This window comes from Panicum virgatum, chromosome 4K (assembly GCF_016808335.1).
Source record: "Panicum virgatum strain AP13 chromosome 4K, P.virgatum_v5, whole genome shotgun sequence".
NCBI classification, from domain to species: Eukaryota; Viridiplantae; Streptophyta; class Magnoliopsida; order Poales; family Poaceae; genus Panicum; species Panicum virgatum.
In genome coordinates, this window is record NC_053139.1 from 32,303,195 (window position 1) to 32,307,433 (window position 4,239).

At 51.0% G+C, this 4,239-nt stretch overlaps 1 pseudogene; it reads left to right on the forward strand.

Annotated features, from left to right (window-relative positions):
- Positions 1-556: 556 nt before the first annotated feature.
- On the forward strand, positions 557-1,769 carry LOC120705176 (annotated as a pseudogene).
- Positions 1,770-4,239: the final 2,470 nt, after the last annotated feature.

A 4,239-nucleotide genomic window follows, 5' to 3' on the forward strand; every position in this document is an offset into this window, starting at 1 on the left:
GATAATAGATAAGCTTACGCACCTACAATAGTTCAACGATGTTACTTTATTTCTTCTTATCAAGCCTACGTTTCTTAAATATTGAGTTGCACATGCACCAACCAATTCAACCCAAAAGCTTAAAACTGATGGAAGAGGTGGGCAATTCACTTATACTTCAACACTGCCTCTCACGTGCCACCAGGCCTCAAACATGGAAATAGGAGTCGGCTACAATTATTTTATTTAATCGCGCCCGCTAGGATTTGAACTCCAGACCTCTAGCCCTGATACCATATTGAGTTGCATGCACCAACATTTTACCATTATAATGATCGCCACCTTCTGAGATACCATTCTTGTTTTTAACACTACGGAATTTGCACTGGAGAGAGAAAATCTTTACATTTTTACCACTCTCGCTCACGTGGCTGCCAGCGCGTTGGTCCAGCTCGGCTCCAGGTCCTTACTCTGCCCCTGTGCCCAACCCGAGCCACTTTTATCCGGCCCGCCCACCCAACTCAGCCCATTCCACTCTCTTTCTTCTTTCCTCTCCTCTACTCCGCGACGGCCTCGATTCGTTAGGGTCGCCGCCGCCCGACGCGACATGCCGCTGCTCCCACATATTCACTGCCCCTGTCTTCCTCCCCTGCTACTTAGCCACTGCCGCCGCCGAGTCAACGCGGCCTGGAGCTCAAGTGCCGCTCCAACGCCGTCTCCTCCCTGGTGCCCTCCCCCGCCGCCGAGGCCGACTTCCTCACGCTCCTCAATGCCAAGGTCAAGTTCAACACCTTCTTTCTCGAGCAGGAGGAGGAGTTCGTCATCAGGCAGAGGGCAGGTGCTCCTGCCTGCAGATTGAGATGGCTAATCAATCAACGTTTGTTCCTCTGTTTCTTCGTTATCTACCTCGATCCAGCCTGCCCGCTCTGTCCACATGTCATGGGCATGGCTGACAACAACGTGCTCATCCTCGATCTGCTCTTGCAGGAGCTGCAGGAGAGGATCCAGTGGGCGGCCGAGGCCAAGCCCTCGTCGGCAGCGCATGCCGAGATCGCGCGCATCCAGTGCGAGGTTGTCGACTTCCACGGCCAGATGGTGCTGCTGCTCAACTACAGCAGCATTAACTACCGGCCTCGCCAAGATCCTCAAGAAGTTCGACAAGCGCACGGCGGTGTGCTCCGCCTCCCCGTCATCACCGGCGTCCTGCAGCAGCCCTTCTTCACCACCGACCTCATTTCCGAGATCGTCAGGGACTGTGAGGCCATGATGGAGGCTGTCTTTCCGGCCACCGCAACTGCCGCCGTCTTCGCCGCTAGCCGGGACCTCGAGGAGCGCCAGGCGCTCGCTGCCGCCGAGCAGGGGCAGCTCCACCATCGGCGACTTCTCGCTTTTTCTCACATCGGTGGCCACTTCTCGCTGCTCGAGCTGGCGCGCGCTCGCTTAGCGGCGGCATGGGGGTGGAGCGCGGCAGGCGTCGTGCTACTGCAGCTCGCCGGCGGCGGCAGTGCGGCGCGGATGACGACGTCGTGACGTCGAGGTTTTGATTTTGGCAGTGTGCGGAGGACGGACGGCGGCGGCAGCGCTACAGGGGCTGGGGAGGCCGTCGCGGACCAGGGGAGTAGAAGGAAGAGAGTGGAGTGGGTCGGGTTTGGGCGCACGGGCTGGATAAAAGAGGCTCGGGTCGGGGGTCGGGCACGGGGCATAGTGCCGATCTGGACAAACGCGCTGGCAGCCACGTGAGCGAGAGTGGTAAAAATATAAATATTTTCTCTCTCCAGTGCTAATTCCATAATGTCAAAAACAAAAATGCTATCTCAGGAGGTGGCGATTGTTATAATGGTAAAATGTTAAATTCCCCGCTAATCTCCGGCGCGCCGGCGGGCCTCCCGGGCTCCTCCCTGGTGCCGGGTGCTTCCCGGCTGGAGCCGGACCAGTTCGCCGTCACCCCGTTCTACTGCTCCGACATCTCCACTGCTACGAAATTCGAGGCCATGGTCAAAGACGACTCCGTCCGGGAGCTGAACTCCTCCTGCGGCTGTTGATGGTGCTTAAGTGCCATTTTCACCCGTCAACTATACTCAATAATAAAGGAAAACTGCATGCCTTACTCGCATATTTGTATCGCTAACCTCGCTCCACAGTTGTTTTCGAGTTTTGTACATTTCAGATGAGCAAGAGCAGAATAAGACGAAAACACGCAGCAGACGCCATACAACTACGCAGAATATCGCATCCGGCGTCACCCACTTACAAAGAGGGCCCATCTGGCAGAGCAAACGGGCGCGCCATGCATAATGCATGCAAGAAAAGATATCAGGGCCCACATGTTGTGGCGGAACCACCCAAAACTACTGGGCCCGGGTGCACTGATCTTTGTTGCTAAGCAACTCTGACCCAATTTGGCACTCTCCGGTAGTTCCTCGAGTGAAGCCTCGATAAAAGCCACGCTATTCCAGGATCAGCAGACAACACTCACACGAAGGTGAGCCCAGAGATTACAACACAAAGCATTTCATACATCTCAGAGTGATTGCAGCGGAAAGAAATTTTATTACAAACCATGTTCAGAGTAGCAAGTACTACGGAGTTCCAACTATTCCAATTATTCAAGTCTCAAGTTCAGCGGAAGCAGTAAAGATAACTAGCGAGATAACGTGACGCATCGATAAAGCCCGTACGAATGCATCACTCAGTGGGAGGGTGGTCAGCACCAGCTGAAGGGCCATCCCACTCCACAGACCAACCCGGAGGCAGAGTACAAGGCCAAGTAAGACTTGCAAACAGATCTTCAAAGTTAGTACCTGAAAAACAGTGCCACAAGCAAGGCTGAGTATACTAATACTCAGCAAGACTGACCCGTCACCGGATATAACCTAGTCCGATAACTAGACATGCAAGGCTTTTTGGTTGGTGGGGTTTGCTTGCCAAAAATACCGCTAAGTGTTGATCCTTACTTTCGGGTTTTACTTAGCCGGATTCTAGTGGGATTAACCATTCTAAATTTGCAACTAACTCTACACAAACATGGTAGAGCAAACATTTAATCAACCAGCAGTATTATCATCATCATGTTCCACTTGTTACTCTATGTGACCGAAATCATTAAGCAATCTCATGCCGTGAGAGGCGGACGATTCCGAATCGAGTTTCAACCTGGCCAGGGGAACCCAGACCACACGCATGGGGATCGACTTCGCTCCCGCCCACGCTACTTTTCCCCTTTCTTTCCAGACCGTGGATCCGGAACACCCTCCCCGACTACAGAGTCCGACCACTCTGCACCCGTACGTCGCGACATAAAAATAAACCCTACTTCTACCAGGAGGGTGCGAGATCGTTCCACTCGCCGGTCCAATCAGGTACTTAAGCTTACCGATTACCATATTTCTCGGTATGTGGCTAGTACTTTCAAACGCTTAACGAAATGAGCCACACACCGCGACCTTAGCCATTTTTGACTACACCAGCGGGGTATCACAACTACACAACCCCGCCCGTTGTCCTTACATTTCAACAGGAATTAAAGTCAGTACAATTCCTATTTGCTCGCGAGAGGCAGGAAACCACTCGACTTCTACCGTACCTATTTAGCATGGCAACTAGTCGATAAAAAGATCCGGTATCAAACATAGGTTCCTATGGATCATGCATCTAGGGTTTTCGATCAACGCCTAGAGAACTTAAATGCAGAAAACCAACTATTACCATACATTAATAAATAGATAGCAGAATGATAATTCGGAAAAAAATAGTGGGATTATGCTCCGGGGCTTGCCTTCTTGGGCACTGCCAGGCAGAAAAGCCTCTGGGGCTTGGCCCAGGTCTTGAGACAAGTTAGCACAGTTCAGGTTAATCTCCTGCTCCGCACGAGAGTCTGCGGGCACCAATTCGTAGTCACCGTCCGCGAGATTAACCGTTTCTATATGCAATGCAAGATTATGAGTTATTCATGGATAACAATTTCTTTCCTTCACGATAAAGTTGTAGTCCAACGAAAGTTAATTTAGTGCCGATTTCGCATTTCATTGCATGGGCAATCGTTTATAGAGTAGCAAACATAACTACGTTTATTCATGAATGAGTGGGGTTTTGGGTTTTCATTTTTAATTTCAACACATAGCATGCTTTCATTATTCCTTAACAACACAACTACTAAAGAGCTAGTGATGAAACACTAAAGTAACTCAGATTCAAACTTGAACATTCATGGTGTAAATTTCAGCATCTACCCTAGAGCAAAAACTATAACTATTCATGCAA